Below are 22,985 nucleotides of genomic sequence, written 5' to 3'. Positions count from 1 at the left end.
CTGGCTCACACCCATGTTAAATGTGTTGCTCATTATAGTTTGAAGAATTATTTATGTTTCTATCTCAGATCCACTCTTTTACAGTTTTTATTTCTTTGTCCACATTTAACCTAGGCTACTTTATGATATTTTATTGTGCTGTACAAGTCACTTAATAAGCCTTCTGAAATTCTTTCTAGAACAAGGTGGAATATAATACATAGACAGTCAATGTGAAGATCCTGAAATCCTGAGTAATTATCCCATATACCAACTGCATCCTTTTTCAAAATAGACATAACCAAGTTATGGTGTTTCCGGAGTTTGTTCCTTCAGACGTTCAGATGTGTCCGGAGTTTCTTCCTTCTGGTGGGTTCCTGGTCTGGCTGGCTTCAGGAGTGAATCTGCAGACCTTTGCAGTGGGTGTTGCAGCTCATAAAGGCGGTGCGTCCGGAATTGTTCATTCCTCCTCGTGGATTCGTGGTCTCGCTGGCTTCAGGAGTGAAGTTGCAGACTTTTGCAGTGAGTGTTACAGCTCATAAAGGCAGTGTGGACCCAAAGAGTGAGCAGCAGCAAGATTTATTGCAAAGAGCAAAAGAACACAGTGTTGATTAGTGCATTTACAAACATTTAGCTAGACACTGATTGCTGATTAGTGCATTTACAATCCTTTAGCCAGACAGAATAGTTTTCCAAGTCCCCACCCAATTAGCTAGACACAGAGTGCTGATTGGTGCGTTTACAAGCCCTTAGCTAGACAGAAAAGTTCTCCAAGTCCCCACTTGACCCAGAACCCCTGCCGGCTTCACCTCTCACTTCTACTACCATTGTTGGTACTGGCTGTATCCACTTTGTTCTTTCATCATTCGGCCCCTCTTCATCAACTACTTTCTATTTTATTTTGATTTCCTTTCTTTTGTTTTGTCCTCAGGAAGACGTCAAAAACACAAGTGTATTTACAGGGCTGTGTCTGAAAGTTCCACCTGGGCTGCTATGCTGACCCTGCTTTCTTTGTCTGCCTCTTATAGGTAGGCGTTTCTTAACCTCTAACCCTCGGCCCTCTTTTGTTGTCAAACTATATTTGTTTTTGGATGACCTTTTTATTCTGATTAATTAAGATACGGTGTCACTATTGAGGACATCTTAATCTATGTATCCAATTGAGTTCCATGTCTAAGTCACATCCTCAAAATCACAGAAAGACAGAAAAGTAAATTGTACCCTTGAGAGGCTTATAAGGGAAAGAAGAAAAACTTGGAGGAATGGTGGCTTAAGAAAAATATTGGATGGAGCAAAACTAGTTTTTGCTCTTGTTGTGTTTCAGGGATAATGGAGTTTTTACTACTTTATATACTAGGAGGAAGTAGCTGAAGAAAATAATGAAAATAAAAGAAAGATGACTGAAGAGGCAAGATATCAGGGGATATTTAGAGGGAGAACTTAGTATGATGTCTGAGTATGATGAGTCAATAAGAACACGAATTCTCAGAATTGATTTTGAAGGAGGAGAGGATCAGCCAGCCACAGTTGCATTGAAAGTTAGAGAAACTCACTTCTTTGAATTTTTGTTTCCAAAAACTGCAGCCCTCAGGAACTGTTTGACAGTTGGTCATATAGTACTTTCTATGTCTGAGGAACCTATATTGGAAGAGATTTGAAGTTTTTTTCAGTAATTTCAATGTTTCAGTAATTTCAACATTGATTATCTGACCAAGGAGCCATCTGCCATCAGATAAAATGACAAAAGGCAATTTGAAGCCCACCATGCCTTTTCCTCAAATATTGGAAAAGCAAATGAATAGATGAATATTGTGTGTGTTTGTGTGTTGGAATAAAGCCTCCAGATACAATTTTTTGCATATGATGGAATTCTAAGACATCTTTATAATATAGTCTCTGTTGGCTTAATACACAGAGACCTTCTGTGTGGCTGCCTCTACCCGGGTCTGGAAAACGTCATCAGTGTGCAGCAAACACACACAGTAAGGTGCACTGTGAATTTCTAAGAGTCTCCAAAGACTGAAGACAGTAAGTCATTCAGAGTCATGTTAATGGCAAAGCTGCCAGAAATGGGCCACACACCCTAATTCAAATGACCCTTTCTTCATAAAAATTAATAAAAAATGACCATATAAGAACCCAATTCTTCTCGAATGCATGAATAGGATTTGTATGTATAATCTATGGACTACAGTTTGAAACAAGTTTAATATGACCCAGCTGTGTTGCATAATTAAACTGACAATTAAAGCACGATCTAAGAGGCCACCAGATGGCAGCCTCTTCATGTTTAACTCCTGTGGTTTCCCGTAGACCTGCTAGATTTTGTTTGTTTTTAGGGCCCAGAATCTCAGGGTAGAGGAAAGGTTTGGGACTAGGAATTCAGTCAAGGGCCACAGACAGGTAAAAAGAAATGTATTTTTTTAAGTTTATTTTTTATTTGTTTTGTTTTGTCTTCAGAAAGATGCTGAAATGACAAATACATTTATAGGGCTCTGCCCCTAACTTCCATCCAGGCTGACTGTGTCGGCCCTAGTAGACCTCAGGCCATGTGGGGCAATGTGAACCTGGAAAATAAGCAGAATATGTATCTTTTTGTTGTGGCAGCTGCCTCAACTCAAAGTCCCTCATTACCCCTGCATAGAAAAATTGTCTCATACTTGTTTCTTAGGCTTTTCAGTGGTTGAAAAATTACTTTATCTTTTATTTACTTCAAATCTTAATTTTAATTTAATTTTTTCCTTTGTTATGCACTTTTAACTTCATAATTTTTCTTACCGAAATTTTAGAAAAGACAAAATGACTTCATTCAATAAATGCAACAAATGTGTTTAAAGTTACTTCTTTAAAAACATTTTATTTCACGTGTATACTAAATAAGAAAAAAATTTTAAATGTAAAAAGTGAAAAGAAATAATGTAAAATAATATAACGTCATCACTATCCAAATATAAACCCCATAAACTGTTATCTAAAAATCGTATGTCTCTATAAATAGAATTATCTCCAAAACAGGATTTTGCTATGTATACTGTTTTGTAGATTTTAAAAATTGACAATGTATCATATACATTTTTCCATGTTAAAAATTTATTTCCATGCTATAAATTTTAATGGTTATATAGTGCTCTGTGTGTAATTATGCCACAGTATGTTCAATTGGGCCTTTACCACAAAAATGTTTTTAGAAGTACTATAATTTTATAAAATCAATAGTTAAGTAGGAGAGTAAGACAGGATAGAATTGAAAAGCATGAGCAAAGAACAGAAATGCAGATAGGCAGCGGAGAACCACCCAGGAAAAGAGAGGTCAAAACAGAGGAGAAGTAAAGGACACATGAAAGATAGAAAGGGGTAAAGATAGAGGAAAAGAAGAAAACAGAAATGATCTGCAGTAAGCCATCCAGCAAAGACTTGCTTTTTATTTGTGTTATAGGTTTCTGATGATCAGCCTTTATCTTTCTACTTTGAAATACTGAGTGGCTGACAACCGCTCTACAGTTGTTCTTTATCTGAAAGGAGGGTAAATTTTCACTGAAGGGCATGGTAAAGAAATGCAAGAAGCAAATATTAATATTAAAATTGTTCTCTAGTTGCAGCTACAGAACAGAGGAATGCAAACTGATTATTTGGAACTAAGCAGAGGATCAAATCTCCAGGAAAAAAAAACAGACACAAAATCATTTTTCTATTTCTAGTTCACTTCATAAGCTTGTGAAAAGAACACACTGCCTGGACGTGATGATTTATATGAAATGATGTCCATGAAATACAATTATATCATATGTAAGGTGATGAAATATTATGTAGATAATAAAAATGCATGAGCATACTCTTTTTAGCACATGTAGACAATAATATGTGTAAGGATACAGAGCGACTTGGGACTGACTGTAAAACTGGGGATATAAGGGTGTGGTAAAATAATAATTTGGCTTTTTATGCAGTATTTTTATTTAGAATTTTTATAGTAAGGCATGTATTGATTTTTAATAAAAATGAATAAAAAGAGAAAATGCCAGCTCACTGAGCACAAATCACTCATGAACAGAGGGAAGGGGGATGATTCCTCAAAGTGTGTGAATCGTGGCTGATGAGAACAGCCTCTCTGCTCTCACTCCACTGAGAGCTTTCTCCAGCAGCCTCAAAAAGCCTTATTCTCAGCTGGTATCATGCGACTCTCATGTCACAGGATGCATTTTAAGCCTCCCTTGAAGAAAATTTTTTGTGAGGCTTGGATCTAGACCTCTTTATCTTCAAATAGTTGCAGATGGCAGCCTTAGGTTTCATGAAGGAAGAGGGTAGATTGGCAGACTTGAACAATTAAAGTAAGAGTGGCTTCAGAGGGATTTTCAAATTCTCTGAATTTTACAATGAAGACCTTCTTTGCTGGGAGTAAAGCACTAGGATGAGAAAGTAAAGCTAGAGGAAATATTCTTCCTGAAATAAAGGTGTTCCAAAAATAAATGTGACTGAATTGGGATAGATCCACTGTAATGATGCCCTCATGTATTAAATCTGGGCTCCTGGGAACTTGCAAAAATTCTACAAACCATTATGAATATTTCTTAGAGCTTAATAAAATCATATATTTTATCATAGTAAGGCTGTGTAAGTTAGCTAAATATTGAGCTTTTACTTGTTTGGAAACATCTCTGCTCACTTATACCTCATGCTAAATTCTGGAATAGAAATTCTTATGTTTTTAATAACAAGGGAAAAACAATAATCACTTATGAAGTGGAATCTTTACCCTGCCTTTTTTTAAGTTGGTAAATAAAAATTCTATATATTTATGATATATATATCATACAACATGATGTTTTCATATACATATACTTTGTAGAATGGTTAAATTGAGGTAATTAGCATATACATTACCTTACATACTTATTTTTTGTGATGAGAACATTTAAAATCTCAGCAACTTTCAAGTACACAATAGATTATTGTGAACTATAGTCACAATAATGTACAATAGATCTTTTGAACACATTCTTCTCTCTACCTGAAATGTTGTATCTCTACCTGAAACATCTCCTCAACCCCACAGCTTCAGCCTCTGATAACCACCATTCTACTCTCTGCTTCCATGAGTTTGACGTTTTTCTAGATTCCTTACATGAGCGAGATGGTGTGGCATTTGTCTTTTTGTGCCCGGCTTATTTCACTTAACATAATAATCTGCCAGGTTTATTCATGTTGTTGCAGATGATAGGATTTCCCTCTATTTTAGGGGTGAATAGTGTTCCATTGTGTATATATGCCACATTATTTAAATCCATTCATCTGTTGATGGACACTCCGGTTGGTTCCATGTTATTCTACCTTTGACACCAAGTCTGCCTATCTATTGAGCGCTACTCTTTCTTTAATCTTCTGGCTTGTTTTCTTTCCTGTGGCTTAGTGACTGGCCACTCTAGCTTTGCCTCAGGATCCTCTTCTGTGTCTGACACCTCTGAGCAGCTCTGGTCAGATCTCCTTGAAACCTCAGACTCCTCATCCTTGATTCCCGCAGAGGATATTCCCTACTTTGAAGTAAATAAAATTTGTTTTTTCTTGATTGGTAACATGTTCTTTTCAGAGATCAGGAAGAATCTTTGTGTTCAGGACCCTTGGCAATATCTGCTGTAAGGATGATTTTCCAGTAGCAGTCAGCAGAGAGCAGGCTCCTAATCTGGTAGAATAAAATACAATAAAGCAACCAGAGTACTGGTCATGACATTTGGTAACTTGGTAACACCAAAGTAGCTGAGGGAAGCTTTTGATGAAGATTGTGGAGGCTTATCTCAAACATGAAAAAATTAAATAAATCTTACTTTTTAGTTCTTAAGTAACAGGAGGACATCTCTTCATATGTAGGTACTTTATTTCTCTAGGGTCTTTTTGAGAAAATAATTTGTCAGTTGACTACTTTGGGGGCAACTAAGTTTTTTTAGAGATTCTGTGAAGTCCTTGGAGAAATTCAAGATTAAAAACTTAATTCTTGATCTCTAGCCATTCATAAATGTAACAGGCAAGTCTATATAATGCAATGTAAGGTCAAATATAACATGTTCAAAGTACCAATGAAGTACAGAGGCAGAATTGCTGAGAGGATCTTATGTTTCTTTAAGAAGTATTTCACCTGGTCCCCAAAGGGTTTAATTTTTAAAAATTCAAAATGAAAATAAAGAAAAATCTTGTTGGTGGGAACACCATGAACAAAAGCTTGGAGGCATGAAAAGTACATGATACAATGGAGGACAATAAGTACAGAATTATTGCTAGAATTAAAGATAGAGGAGATTGTAATGGGAAGAAAGTCTAAAAATAATTCCAGACCAGAACATACAGTGCCCTGAATCCCAGACTAAGAAGATTTCACTTCTTTCTGTATTCCGTGAAAAGTCCTTGAAGGATTTTAAGTGGAAGTATTTTTAGAACTATGCCTTAGAATGAGTTATCTTACTGCTATAGTCAGATGGTAAGATTGAAGGCCAAAAAACCAATTACTAAAATAATACCAATGGCAGATGTGAAAGACTTGAAATAGTACATTACAGAAAGAAAGAGACTACACTTTGGCCACTTAAACGTCTAGAGTTTGAAAAGGTGGGCACTGAGATTCTCTGTGTAGTTGTCAACTCCATTCTTGTCATTGTTCACAAGGAAGATCCAAAGTAAATGTTTCTATTTTAAAAACAGCTTTATGGAAACATACATAAAGAAATAGCTGTGTGCTTAAGAACACCAGCCCTGGCCCTCCTAAAGACGGAAAACCTTGGCAAAGTAAAGGACTGGGGTTTACATTTTCAAAAGCTGTTTTATCCTTTAAATGGTACCTACGATATAGTCAAAGAAGGCTGGTTGTCAATTTTACTGCTTCTGTAATGATAAATGTCACCCTTTTCTCCTTTGCAGGAGAGGGGATTTCCCAAGTTTATTCTAGGAAGCTAATTTTGAATGAACAATTTGAAATATGATCATGGCAAATTTAGGCTACAGAAATTAAAAACCTAAAACTGAAAAATATAAGGACTTGAGGAACAATTAGAAATTGCCTACTCTGGAGTTTTCTATCTTTTTATCAGCACAGACTCCTTTCATTTATTTTTTCACTTAATAGAGAGCTTCACAAAGGTCATGACCAGGGTGACCATGTTTGGTTACCAACATTGTTCACCATTTATATCCCAGCAAGTCCTATAGAGTTCAATAAATAAATTAACTTATAAAGTATAAGTTAAATGATTAGTAGCCAGTTAGCCCTATTCATCACCTTTATAAACCAATATGATCTAAATGCATTGATCAATGTTAAACAGAAGTAGATACTCAATAGTTTGATTACTTTCATGGCTTATGTTTTCCATTAAGCTTTTAGAGATAATTAAAAACAATTTAATAATTTTTGTTATTATCCTGTATTCCTAAAGCCATAAGGATCCCAGTGACTTTGGGTTAGGAACAGTAGTTCTAATCTTATTTCAGATGAAAATGAGGCACAGAGATTGGAAGTGACTTCCAAGGACATATAAGCATCATCAACATCCTATAATTTAATCTTAAGCAGCATTTGGGGGCAAGGGAAAAAAGACCAGTCTTAAGATTTGCTTCAGTAGTTTCTTGTGTCCCTAGTCTTTGAGGCTGATTACATGCTGTTCTGACTTCTGACTTTTAGGTAGAAGGCCAATGGCTGCACCTTTAACTCTGTTCTTTTCTGTAGGGTTTTTTTCCCCTAAAAGTGTTTAATTATACCAAAAAAGAAGCTGGCTTTGATCACACAACTTGCTTAGCTACTTTCTCCAGGTTGCTTTAACACTGCCATCTGGATACCTTACTCTTTTCTTTAGATCACTTTTAAAAAAATATTTTTAAAATAATAAAAAAATCAGAAAGACAAAAAGAAAATCCACACAAAGTTCAGAAACAATGGAAAGAAGCAAGATAGGGTTGATTTTCCTGGAGAGAAAATATAGCGACCTGGTAATTTTGTCTTAGTTCTGGGAAAAGAGACCTGGTTGTATCACACCCACTCCTGTGCCCTTCCTCTAATTTCTTTTCTACTCCTTTACTGTCTGCCTGCCTTCTCTTTCTTCCTGCTATCTGGGTAGGAACTGAGGCATGTCAGGCACCAGGTTTCTACTGAAGATTTCTTGTCAGTGAAAGGATAGAATGCAATCAGATTGTTTTATTCTTCCCCATGAATTTGGTTCCAGAAATGTTATATATTAATAACTAGAAAAAGATGAGTAATGACTGGATATTATGTCGATGTGCAGACTGTATGTGACCTGAGTAGACATAGGATGCATTATTGAGATCAGCAATATTTTCACAGACTCAGTGTTGTGTGCTTGTACACAGGATTAGAAATAGATTCAAAGACTCCTATCTAGTCCTGTTGTGTATGATCAAATCTCTTTTACAACTTCCCTGTCAAATATTTATCCAATGTGCTTCTCAACACCTTTCATGACAATCACAAATATTGGCCTGCTCTGACTTTTGGAAAGAGCTTTCTTATAATAAACAGAAACTGGTCTCCCTATGAACTGCCTAATTTGTTCTATTCCTACTCCTTCTTATCACATAGAATAAGTTAAATTCCTTTTTCCCCTGATGACTCTTTCTGATATTTCAGAGATGTGATCACAGCTCCTTTGAATTTTCTTATCTCCAGGAGAAATTCCCATGGTTCATTAAATTATTTTTCATAAGACTTAACCTCTACATACATTTCATGTGTTAATGTTTCTAATTTCACCCAGAGTTATACACAATTCTTTTTTTGAAAATATTGTGAAAAATAATACAAGTAATATATTGTTATTGGAGAAAAATTAGAAAACCACAGATGGCAAAAAAATACATTTTTAAATGATCTATGAAGCATTTCTATGCAAAAAGGGAGGCTTTTGATATTTTGGCATATAACTTTCCAAATTTATTCACATTCATATTTACACTGCTAAATTTTAGCAAGATACTTAAGTGAGGCTAAGCTTAAAAAGCAATTCCATGTATGTCTATTTCTAAGAATGGGCACTGAAAATCACCTTGGAGTAAATTTTCTTTTTCTAGGAAATATCACTTAACTGAGTCCTCATAATTATGCCAACTTAAGGTTTGCTCTCACCCATTGCTCTGAAGCAGAGGCCAGCAAATTTTTACTGTAAAGCCAGGAAGTAAAGGCTTAAGTCTTTGGGGACCACATGAGGTCTTTGCTGCTGCTGATCCTCCTTCTTCTCCTTGTTCAAACTTACACACTCTTTAAAAATGGTAATACCATTCTTAGCTTACAGGCTGTACAGAAGCAGGGCACTGACCAGAATTTACCAGAGGCTCAAGTCTGTTCGCCCCTATTCTAGAGGAATGATTTAATACAGTTTCTCAATTACTAACTGAGGCAACCCCCATAAAACTCCTTGATATATAGAGTTCATCTCTGGGGATGTCTTAGGTAAATTTGCATAGTAATCAATGAGCCCCCTGGGAAGAAAGAAATAGAAACATCAAATACCAGTTTTTTGAGAGGTAATTTTATTAGACTCTCTCTGATGGGTTGAGACGTTCCCAGCTGAGGTGTGACAACTGGAAAGCATGCTGAAGGCTGCCAAGTAGAACTAGCTATGAGACTAATAGACATCTGGATTATTGGCCTGGACTCTCAAATGGCTGGAGAAGAAAACTGACTCTTACATAGCTCATGACTAACCTAAGTTGGTTTACTAAAAAGATTATGCCTTGGAATTAATGACTAAGGGTGTGAATATATTCTTGGAGAGTTGTAATCCTCAAAGGAGCTTTCTGTTTTAGTCATAGATTATGATGTAGTAACAATTACCTCAAACCTCTGTGGCTTAACAGGATAAAGGCTTATGTATCATTTCCAGCCTGATGGACAGCTTTCCTAGAGAGCTTCCCTGTGCAACTCTCCTCCAATTTATCACTCAGGGATCCAGGCTCCTTCCATCTTGTGATATCATCATCTTTAATGTATAACCTCCACATCTGCCATGGAAAGGAAAAAAATAACACAGGCAATCAGTCAGGGTATTATAGTCAGTCCTCAAATTGGCATTCATTGCTTCCTCTCATTTGCATTGGTCAGAATCTGTTTATGGAGTCTCAAACTAACTCCAAATGAAGCTAGGAAATATAGATGTAATATGTACCCAGGAAGAAAAACAAATATTGTTTAATATCTGCTCAGTCCGGGTCATACTCCCTTTACTTACATGTAGGTATTGAGTGGGGTTGGGAGCGGCACATGTAGCTTCTGGAATGATCTGGAACAGCAAGAGTGTAACCACAGTAGTGACAAGCATGTACCATAATTTTAAATGTCAGTTTTTATTAGTGACTTAATTAGAAATGATGGAAGTGATGGCATACTAAAACTAGCCAAGATATCATTCTAGCTCTTAAGTTTCTCTTTGCCTCATGTTTGGAACCCAGATGTAACTGGGCCCTTTGATCCAAGTAAGCTCTCAGGGTTTTCAGAAACTAGAAAGTAGAAAGCAAAAGAAACGAGACATCCTGCCAAGTTAGACAAATGAGGGCTTGAGCAATTTATTTAAATAGTGTATTTTATGAACTTACTTATGCTCCAAGCTGGTGAAGTGAGCCATATCAATTAGAAGTGTGTATGTAGGGGTGGGTGTGTGTAAGAGTGCAGGTGTGTTTATAAACATACTGGAATTATCTATGCTGATCTCAAGGTATGAAGACCAATTTTCCTAATGTGGTCTGATTAATACAATTAGTGTTTGTGTGGTGTGTGTGTGTGTGTGTGTGTGTGTGTGTGTACCTATATGTACATATATACATCTCTCTCTATATTAATTTTTTCATATATAAATTATATATATATATAAAAAACTCTTCTTATTTTGGTACCTTTGGGGTTGACATTAAGAGTACACTAAAGCAAAGGGTGAAATTTGACTTAATGGTATAAAAATCATCAGGAAGCATTGTCACGTATGAAATGATGTTTGGCTTTCTTTGGGCTGTATTTGTATAAATATGTTTTTGGTATGTTTTCCAAATTAATGGAAAACTCCTATAATTTTGATGTAATTTAGTGTATGTTATTAATAGTTATAATTGTTAGGTAAAATTATTGTATGCCACAAAAGTAATCAAATTTCCTTGTCAATTGTGTTTTTGACTGTGGCTGCCCTAAGACATTTTGTCATTCACAGACAATTGTCTTGTTTTAATTCTCTTTAAAATGTGGTCTTTAATCATCTATAGGACTTTGACAGGTGCTCTTGAATGCAAGTTCCTGATAACTTTTGTGATTGTGATATTAGAATAGAAGAAAAACTTTCAGCACTCTCATGAGGAGCTGAAATGTTCATGAATATGAAGCAGAACAGGAGTTAACTGCATGGACTGAACTAGTAGAAGACTGAAGTAATCTTTTTTGATGCTTTGCTGAAAATGGTGCTGATCTTTTGTTTTTTGGAGTCAAGGAAACTTTTCTTTTGAGATATAGGCAGCTTTTAACAATTGAGTAAAGCATACTCCTGTGAAAGAAATTTGGAACGTATTTGTTTTTCTCTACCTAATTTCTGCAGAATTTGGAAACTATTTGCTAGTATTATTAACTCATGCCAATATAATTATTTGCATAAGTGCAAGAGGAATCTGTTTTCATTTGTATTAGGACACAACTGGAGAAACTGGTTATTTTACCAAGACTTTGATTAGAACAATGTGCTTTCCTGTAAGGAGTCAAATTTGAGTTAAAGAGCCAATAAAAGCCTTTTGGGAAAACTGGCCTCATACGTTGTCTACACAGTCCCTGTGCAGGGTTCCTAACCTGTGTAAGTAAAAAAAATGTCACTTTATGACAGGCCCAGGAGCCCCAAGTTATCTTATGACTTCAACAGGAAAGAAATTTACCCAACTCATAGGTATTAGAGGGTGAAAACACATGGCTGGGCTCAGCTTTAAAAAACGTATATATTATCTGAGATTCCTTCTCTGGAACAGAGTTCCATCAAAGCCAATTTAAAAAACCTATGTGAAAAATAATTATTCTTGCTGCACATTATATAAATAATCAGGACAAGTATAATAAAGCAAATCATTCTTACCGTGATTTGTCTTTAGTAGAAATGGAAGACTGGAAAGAGAAAAAAATATGTTTCAAGAACTGTGGTACACCTGTTATTAGGTTCTAGTTTCAACTGTTGTTTTTGAGTTTTTTTCCTGCAATTTAGAGTAACCCTGCTTATTCTGGTGAATCAACCAGTGATCTCTGCTCAGAATATACAAGAGGGATGGGTAATGTGATAATCAGTATCAAAATTCTAATTCTGGGAACATATTGGAATTGGCTAGCAACCCCATGTCAGCTTGGTTCCAACAACTGCCCAGTTCATGGAAACCCTTCTTATTTAGTTTACTTGGGATACTTTTACTGATTTTGCTTTACTGTTGTGGAATATATTGCTCTTGTACTCTTTGAGTTGGAATGCAGTATAAGCTTACTGAATGTTTTCTTAAATTAAGCATGTATTAATCTTTCAGATATCACATTTTGTTAGCACTCAGAGTTGCAAATGGCCTTTACCAGACTGATGCTTTCTGACTGAGCTGCTCTCTACCCCAAATACAAGAGGTCCTAAAAGTTAGGCAGAAATATCATCACCCCTATTCAGCCTGAAGAAGTTGCAGAAGATGGATCTTCAGCTCTCTACAATCCTTAAGATTAAGGGTTCCCTTAAAAAAGGGAGGAAGGAAATTCGTTAGAGGCATTTGAAGCAGAGTGACTCCATCTTGAATAGGGGCTGGTTAAAATAAGGCTGAGACCTACTGGGCTGCACTCCCAGGAGTTAGGCATTCTAAGTCACAGGATGGGACAGGAGGTCAGCAAAAGGTGCAGGTCACAAAGACCTTGCTGCTAAAAAGATGCAGTAAATAAGCAGGCCAAAACCCACCAAAACCAAGATGGCAACGAAAGTGACTTGTGGTTGGCCTGACTGCTGATTACACATGTATCACAATACACTGGCATGCTAAAGGGCACTCCCACCAGTGTCATGACAGTTTACAGATGCTATGGCAATGTCAGGATGTTACCTTATATGCCCTGCAAGGGGTAGGAACACTCAGTTCCAGGAATTGCTCACCCCTTTCCTGGAAAACTCATGAATAATCCACCCCTTATTTAGCATATAATCAAGAAGTAGCAATCTATAAGCAACCGAGCAGCCCATGCTGCTGCTCTGCCTATGGAGTAGCCATTCTTTTATCCGCTTACTTTGTTAATACACTTTCTTTTACTTTACTCTTTGGACTTAGTCCAAAATATTTTTTATGTGAGATCCAAGAACCCTCTTTTGGGTTCTGGAGTAGGACTCCTTCCTGGTAACACAATGTGGAAAAGAAAGGGCACATTTGACTCAAAGTGTCAATAATGAAATTAGAGTGAGTTATTTTTAGTTATTGTACTAGTTATCTATTTGTGCATTACAAATAAACTAAAAACCTAGTGACTTGAATCAATACTAAATATTTGTTATTTCTGTGAGTTAGGAATTTAAGAGTGGCTTGACTAAGTAGTCTTGTTTCTGGACCAAGCTGAGGGTCAGGTTGCTACTGTGGCTCAATAACAAGATGCAAATGAACTGGGAGAAAAGGGAATTTTTATTTCTGTAACCAGTTACAGGAAAAAGGCCTGGAAATTATGGCCAGGCCAACTCAAAATTGCAAAGTTCTCCAGAGCTTATATACCTTCTAAGCTCTATGTCTACGTGTAAGCATGCATTCACCTAAAGACATAAGTGATTAACTTCTTTTAATCTATAACTAAGGTCTGAGTCTTGAAGATCTTGCTCTGGAGCCTCAGTAAATTTAGTTAATCTAAATGGGTCCAGGTGCTGGGGTGACTATCCTTACCTTGTGTCCTGCTAAATCATAGAGGTTTGGGGAGTTCCTTCAGACCCCCAATAAAACTTGTTTAATAATAAATGGGTCCTGTTAAGAATTCTCTCAATATTTTTGTGATGATTTAAGGCCCAGGAAAGGCCTAGGCAAAACTCTTGGTGGACTTTCGTACATTCTTGCCTTTGTATAAGGACACTGGCTCTTTCAGCTTTTAATATTTAATTTAACCACTTAGTACTGGAAAAGTTGTTATGGAGGCCTGTATTAGTGAGACCTGGCCTGCCACAGTCTGGCATAAGGTATCTCATGAAGTTGCAATCATCTATTGGCCAGGGCTGAGTTACCTAAAGACTTGACTGAGGCTGGATAATCTACTTCCAAGGTGACTCATTCAGGGGCTTGCAAATTAATGTTGGTTTTGGTGGGAAGCTGTAGCTCCCTTGCACAAAAGCCTCTCCACAGGACTACTTGAGCATCCTCATGGCATTGTAGTAGCCTCTCTCAGAGCAGATCCAAGAGAGCACTAGGGAAGTTGCAACGCCTTTATGACCTAGTCTTGTGAGTCACACATTGTCACCTCCATCGTACTTCATTGGTCATAAAGAAAATAAAACTGTCTTACCCCAAAATATATCTCTTTGACATATTTTAAGATGACTGTCACAGTGTTGGTAAACAGAAGTAATCTGCAAAGCTGTTTTTATTGAGGAGACTTGCATCTGAAGAGAATCTGCATTGATGCAGCCAGGCCTCCCCTTGTCGAGATCTAGAAAAAAATAACTGTGAATCTGATACCTTTAAAGGTCTGAAAGGAACATTTATCATCTATTCTCTCTGAGGGTTGCTCCCTGCGAAGTTTAATCTACATAACAAGATCACCTTTGCTAGCCAATCCTCCTCTTCTCTACCTCTCACGATCTGTTTTGCCACCAACACCTGTTTTACCACCATAACCTGATTTTGACCATGCTTTAAGTCACCATTCTTTCTGTAACTTCAAGTTGGTATATAATTTTCTGCACCCCATTAGGGATAGGGTAGTCACTCTGTGATTCTTCTCGTGCACACATTAATACATTTTGTAAGCATTTTCTCAATTTAACTTGCCTTTTGTGATTTGATTTTTCAGTAAATCTTCAGAGGGTAAAGGGGAAGTTTTTCCTTGGCTCCTACAGTCATATAGACCAGCTATTATTCATTTTGGGAGAAGACTATACAAGGACACAAATACCAGGAGGAAAATATCATGTAGGCCATTTTGGAAACTGACTACTAGTTAGTGTCTGAATTTCTTTAGTGTTCAGCAGTGGAGTTCCTTTAACCATATAACCATCCAATGGGCCATGTAGGCTACTCTAATAGAGTGTTTCTATGGATGGGAGAAAAGTACAAAGCAACATTCAAGGATTTTTTTCAAATTACATGTAAAATCTCTCCTCATTTCATGTGCCAAGAGTCTGGGGTGTTCTCTATGAATGTGGGCTCCAAAGTTTTTGGAATTATGACCTTATTGCAATGACAATTAATTTAAAAATATAAGGGGTTGTATTCCTGAAGGCAGCATAGAAAAATTTACTTCACTAAAGTAAGCCCTCAGGTGTGTGGCATTTCAGACTCAGACCCAAGCCACTTATCCTGACTTATTCCATATAATCCATCACAAGCTTTTTCCAACTCCACTCAACCTCAATCTCTCTTTGACATCGTTTTTGTATGACATTGGCACCCTGCTTAACCAGACATCAAAGTATCCCTCTAGTTTCCTCTACCCACACATCCTCAAGAACTGTTTATATGGTTGACCCTGTGAAATATGGAGGCCAAGCAGTGCTGCTTCTGTGCTCTTATAAAATTATGTAGTAGTGAATGCAGAAAATGTACACCCACTCTCTCTTCTGGGTGGGACACAGTTTGGACATAGCAAGGATGACAGGGGGAACAGTGTTTCTTTAGTGCCTTGATGTTGGTAATTTTCTTTTTTTCCCCCAAGTTGGAGTCTTGCTCTGTTGCCCAGGTTGGACTGCAGCAGTGCGATCTCAGCTCACTGCAAACTCTGCCTCCCAGGTTCAAGTAATTCTCCTACCTCAGCCTCCCGAGTAGCTAGGATTACAGGCACATGTACCACACCCAGCTAATTTTTGTATTTTTAGTGGAGATGGGGTTTCACCATGTAGGCCAGGCTGATCTTGAACTCCTGAAATCATGAGCCACTGCGCCCAGCTGATGTTGGTAATTTTAGGAGTACTAGGAGACCAGATAGATAGCAGGGGTTTTTGTGGAAATGCTCAGAGGTAGAAAAGTCAGTGAGATTCTTTGACAGACCTACATGGACAAGGAAATTGATAAGAAAATGTATTAGAAGAGAGAAAGAAGTAGAAGAAACTACTTACTAACTATAAATGGTATACTTAAGTATACACATGAAAAGTCGCCTAGGTGATCCCTGAAATAACTGAGAGACAATTTGAGGAAATCTGGAAGTCCCATAAGAGCAAGTCAAAGCAAGCATCATTAAATTAAATTTTACTGTAGGGCATTACAATGCCCTTACTGCATTTTGAGTATTGTATTATGCTCTAATTCCACCTTCTAAAGATACGACTAGTCCTAAAATCTACGGTTGGGTGCAAATATAGTTGGAAGTTAAGCAGTTCTAGATGTGATGAGAGAAAAACAATAGAGCAGGACTGTCCAGTGGAACTTTCTGCAGTGATGGAAATGTTTCATACCTGCACAAGCTAACATGGGAGCCACTAGGTGCATGTGGCTCAAGAGCACTTGTAATGTGATTGGCGCAGCTGAGGTACCACATTTTTTGTTTTATCTCATTTGTTTAAGTTGAACACAGTTTCACTATTCACATTGAAAGTGCTTTTTTGCCACATGTGGCTACTGGCTACAGGATTCAACAGTGCATCTGTACAGACTTGGAGGCAAATAAGCCTGATAGTGCCTAAAGACAGCACCACTGTCACCACCTCCACCATTGTCAATATAGGCATCATCATGGTCATGATCATCACTATCATCATCATCATTATCATCATCACTGCCGCATTAGCTCTTACAAATATCCTCTCACTGGAATGCTGCAGTAATTAATTTATTTAATCATCTGTCTGCTTTCATTCATGTTCCCTTCCAATGTACAACAACCAGAATGACCTTGATAAAAGCAAATGCAGTTATACTACTGTTCTGCTTAAAATCTTGGAATGGCCCTACATTAATTCAGCATGAAGTACAACCTCCTTAGCAAGGCTCATATGCTCCCTTTCCTACTCCATATCCAGTTTCACAGGATTTTGATCCTTGCCTATTTCCCTGGCCTTATCTCTAGTTATTTTTTCATGTATTCTATATTTCAGGGATACAAAATTTATTTATTTACTCAACTATGCATTGTTTTGTTTTTGTTTTTAGTCGCCAGGCTTGTGTATCCTTTATTCCCTCTTTCTGTAAGATTTTCCTCCCTTTTCTTTGTTGGGCACATCTTAGCCTTCTGCAGGTCTCAACTTAAAAGGCACATCTTTCATGAAACTTTACCTGAATCCCTTGGGTGAGGGAGGTGAAGTATTATAGCTATGTTCTCCTAAAGTGCCTGGATTAAGCTTATTATAAAACATACCAGCCTTTATTGAAACTACTTACTTACCAGCAATTGTTCTCATTATACTGTGGGCTTCATGAGAGCCCTGCATTTGCCTATCATTTTAAACCAATGTGTACCTTAACTAGACTTCAGCCAGGTGCAAAACAAGTATTTAATAAATGCTGGCTAAACAGATAAATGAAGAAATGTGTATGTCAGCCCTAATTTCCCTACCATCACTACCACCTCCTGCCATCTCTACAGAGTAGTACCACAGGCTCTAGTCCTGTTCTTACTTCCATTTATTTTAAATCTTTCTGCTTTCTAGGTTCATCTGATTAACAAATTCTTGCTGCTCTTATTAATAATGGCAATAAATTACATTATCAAGATGAATATCTACATCTAAACAATGTCATAATGAAGATTTATTGATTCAATGGGACAATTATTCTAAATGGAAATTTCTTACAATTGACAAGTGGGTGGGGAAGAAAGCTTAGGACAAGAGGCCCTCTCATTTTCATTCTCTAAGTCATTGCCTACCTTGTAAATGGTCACCTGGTCTGCTTATACATATAAATTTGGCCTTAGGTTATTTTGTTCCTGAACACATGTTGAAAATGGGGATTAAGTATACTTTAAGGATACTTAGAACTAGAAACACCAATTAAATTGGAAGAGGGTGATAGTTCAGCATAATGAAGCAGTGTTGAGGCATTTCAAATGAAAGAATTAGAAACAATACACATTCAGAAAATGTTGATAGTCAGAGGAGGAAAGTATCTGTTCCTGGCCAGACTTTATATGTGAAGGTTTTCATGTAGTAACTTATTGAATATTCATAACTGCTAATATCTTTTTCCATTTTACAGCCAAAAAAACTGATGCTCACAGATGTTGAACACTAAGATGACATGGTGAGGAAAGAATTCACAATCCCATGTATATACCAATGCTCACATCATTAAACTACGCTTTCTTTCAACAGGAAAAAATATCAACTCAAGGGTTTGGGGGAAGAATGACCACTGGAGTAATAAGTCTAGAGAGTGTTCTCTGACCTGGATGGAAGGGAAAAATTGGGAACAGAAGAAAACAAAATGGCTCATGTGAGGACATGACACTTAGTGACAGAAATGAAAAAAGCCGTTTGATTCTTTCATGTGAAGACCTTCCTTTTGCATAGAAGGGACAAATGGCCACTCACTAATGGGATCTTAAGGTATACAAAGCCCTTCTCTTTAAAGCACACACCCCAATTTACCTGCCTCATTGCCTGGGATTTGCTCTACCAGAGTCACTCTTGTGGCAAGAAACAGTCCTATTAAAATATAGGACCCATATTATATATACTCAGTCTGTAATGGTAACATGACAATATTTATCTAATACTGCCCTAAGTAAAGACCTGTTGTTTTTGCCTGCCACAATTCTCTCCCCACTTTTGGTAATAGTATATCAAATTTTCATGGGGAAACCGTTCCTTTTTCATTTTCAGCCTACATAATTATAGCAGGACTGTCTTATCTTTTGCTTCTAGATGTGTGATTACTAATTGGTAATCTTTAGAGAACATAGTCCTCTGAGTGGTGAAGAAATGGGCATATCAGTGAGAATTCTGTCCAGGACTTTGCTACAATAGGTGGGAAAGCATTGTTCTCCTTCCACCAGTTTCTAAGCATGTGTGTGTTGTGAGCTTGAACCTGTTTGTGGTTAGTTCTGTTACTATATCTTGGGTGCTGTGTTAATCAGGGTTCTCTAGAGGAACAGAATTGATAGGATAGACGTGTATATGAAGGAAAGCTTATCAATGCATATTGACTCACAAGATCACAAGGTGAAGTCCCACAATAGGCCATCTGCAAGCTGAGGAGCAAGGAAGCCAGTCCAAGTCCCAAGACCTCAAAAGTAGGGAAGCCGAAAGTGCAGCCTTCAGTCTGTGGCCAAAGGCCTGGGAGCCCCTGGCAGATCACTGGTGTAAGTCCAAGAGTCCAAAAGCTGAAGAACTTGGAGTCTGATGTTTGAGGGCAGGAAGCATCCAGCACAGGAGAAAGATCATGGCTGGAAGACTCAGCAAGTCTAATCCTTTCAACTTCTGCCTGCTTTTTCTAGCCATGCTGGCAGCTGATTAGATAGTGCCCGCCCAGATTGAGGGTGGGTCTGTCTCTCCCAGTCCACTTATTCAAATGTTAGTCTCCTTTGGCAACACCCTCACAAACACACCCAAGTTCAATACTTTGCATCCTTCAATTCAGTCAAGTTGACACAATATTAACCATCACGAGTATGAACCTAAGAAGTGGGGCAATACCAAGAACAGCAAAGCTGAGAAGTGAAGAGAAACAGATAATTAATGATAACAAAACGTGAATACGTCTTCAGATGTGTGATCTGATGTCTACCTACTTCACTAGGATTTTTGTCCCTATACAGTTTTAATTGAGTTTGATCACTAGTAAACAATAGTCCTAACTAATTCAGCAGCTGTTAATATAAACTAAGCCTGAGGCATTACTGATTATTAAGCTTGGAAACTTAAACTCAGGTTTGCATTGTCTTTTATGAGTACTTTTCTAGATCAAAGTTGCACATTTTCTCCTCCGCAAATTTTACTAGACCAAGCACAATGCAACTCTTACATGTTGGCTGTTAATCTGTCATTGACATATCTGAGTAGCTATTCAGATTCATGCCTGATGAGATTGAGACATAAGATGGAGAATTTTGCATGAAGAGTGCAGAGACTGGGAAAAAGTAACAGCCAGTCTAAAACAGGTACCAAAACGTGACTGCAAGCCCATAAGTAAAAAATTCTACTATTAGAAAAAAATATTTCTAGAGAACCTAAAACTAAAAGAATTTTCCCACGTTTGACTTTGTTTCATCCTCACAATTCACGAAGTAGTTATTTTACCCAGCTTGCTAAAATTTGTAGAGACGAGGAAGCTGAGGCAAAGAAAAGAGCAACCTGCCTATCAATACAATGGCAAAGAATACAGCATAGGTATGAACCCAGAGAGTCTAGAGCCATAGAACTGTTCCACTAACCACTGTTTTAGTGGTCCTCAAAGTGCTGTCTCCTGAGTGCTCTGGAGATCTTTCCATGACATCCATCAGGCCAACATTATTTTCCTATAACACTAAGGCATGATTTGCCTTTTTCATAGCAACATTTATACTCATGAGGCAAAATATTTGTAGATAAACTGCTGGTGCCATTGCAAAGATGAATGCAGTGGCATCGAACTGTACTGGTAGTCATTGTGCTCTTCACACACTCAGAAAACAATAAAACTCTTAATGCCAAGAACGTTAATGTTATACTTGATAAAGCAGTAAAATCATTCATCATATTAACATTTCAACACTTGCATATATGTCTTTTCAGTATTCTGTGTATGATGAAATGAAAAGTACACATAAGCCTTTTATTTTGCTGGTAAATTATGATGGTTGTCTGAAGGAAAAGCACTGGTGTGTTTATTTGAATTGAGAGATGAACTAGCCACTAGTTGTTTTTTTTTTTTTTTTTTTTTTTTTGAGAAAAGATCTCACTCTGTCACCTAAGGTGGAGTGCAATGGCATGATGTCAGCTCACCGCAACCTCCTCCTCCTGGGTTCAAACAATTCTCGTGCCTCAGCTTCCCAAGTAGATTACAGGTGCACACCACCGCACCCAGCTAATTTTTGTATGTTTTGGTAGAGATGGAATTTCACCATGTTGGCCTGACTTTAAGTGATCCACCTACCTTAGCCTCCCACAGTAGTAGGATTACAGGCGTGAGCCACCATGCCCGGCATTTTTTTTTTTTTTTTTAATACAGCATCATTTTTATTACAAAGAATGAGAGACAAATTAAGGTCACTCACACTTGCATATTTTGTAGATAATTTCTCAAAAATGAATGAAGTGAGCCTGTCACTACAAAGTCAAACAGATGACAATATTTATTGCCATTCATAAAATTTGAGCTTTTAAGCAAAAACTAGAATTTTTGAAAACTTATATTTAGCACTGTGCACTTAATAGCTTCCTAATAAAGACTCTTCTCAGCCAGGCATGGTGGATCATGCCTATAATCCCAGCAGTTGTGGGAGGCTGAGGCGGGTGGATCACTTGAGGTCAGGTGTTTGAGTCCAGCCTGGCCAACATGATGAAACCCTGTCTCTACTAAAAATACAAAAATTAGCCAGGTGTGGTGGCACACAACTATAGTCCCAGCTACTTGGCAGGCTGAGACAATAGAATTACTTGAACACGGGAGGTGGAGGTTGCAGTGAACCAAGGTTATGCCACTGCACACCAGCCTGGGCAACAGAGCAAGAATCTGTCTCAAAACAAAACAAAAAATAGACTCTTCTCATGGTATCAATGATTATATTAAAAATGAAAAAGTCCCAGCATTTGAAAGATATGCATAATTCAGTTAACCAATGTTTTTTAAATGATCCATCCATATTACAAAATTGCTCACAAGTAAATGATTCTTTCAAAGTGCCAAACCATGGGTTATAATGTAAGTGTGAGAAGTTCATAATTATGGTTTCAGAGTCCATTTTGCAACTAACATTTAAGAAATTACTACTTGTCAAAATTTTCAGTACAGTATTAAAAGGAATATATGCAGTATTTTGACTTTTCTTAATGTTCAACAAAAATTATCACATCATATTGAATTCAGAAGCATATATAATAAGCGATTTAAAGAGATTTATAAAAAGTAAGATTTATAAAAAGTAAGATTATAAAAAGTAAGATTTATAAAAAGTAAGATTTATAAAAAGTAAGACAATGGCACTCATCACACTAATTATTTTTGTATGTTTTGTAAAACAGTTATTTTTATTTAAAAAGTTATTTTAACATGTAATAATTTATTATTAATATTTTAAAATTATTTGATGAACATGTTTTTTAAATTTCTCATTTTTTATTATTGGGATAGTAAATGTCAATAGATAAAAATTACATAAATACAAGATTTTGGGCTCCTTAATAACTTTTAAGAGTATAAAGGCATGCCGGAGACCAAAAATGTTTGAGAATCATGGCAATATTCTGCTTCTCAAACATAAAACAAACGTAGTCATGGTTCTTCCTTCAAGTAACTTGCCTTTTAGAGGAAAGGGGAAACTAAAAAATAAGTATACAAAATAGGTATAGTTGGAGAAAAAAGGTTTGAAATAAATGACCCCAGGACTGTGATGATAATAATTAGAAGGAGAATAGGAAGTGGGCTACTTTTTCACTGGACTGTTCAGAGAAGGCCTCCTTAGGGAGGTGACAGTTAAGCTGAGATGAGAATGAGAAGGTGTCAGCAATGCAGCAAGCTAAGGGAACAGTCACAGGGGATAGCAATGTAAAGAGGGTGAGGCAGTGTAAAAAGCTTGCACTAGATTCCAGAATTGTATCAACCCCAAGCCCATGTTGCACTCTCCTTCTCACAAAAGACAACAGATTTCTCTTAGGCCAGTCATGCTCTGGCCCTTGGAATAATCCACCTGGAAAACAGAGTGGAGATTG

The sequence above is a fragment of the Chlorocebus sabaeus genome, chromosome 1 (assembly GCF_047675955.1).
Source record: "Chlorocebus sabaeus isolate Y175 chromosome 1, mChlSab1.0.hap1, whole genome shotgun sequence".
In the NCBI taxonomy this organism is placed as follows: domain Eukaryota; kingdom Metazoa; phylum Chordata; class Mammalia; order Primates; family Cercopithecidae; genus Chlorocebus; species Chlorocebus sabaeus.
Note: the sequence above shows the minus strand (reverse complement) of the source record.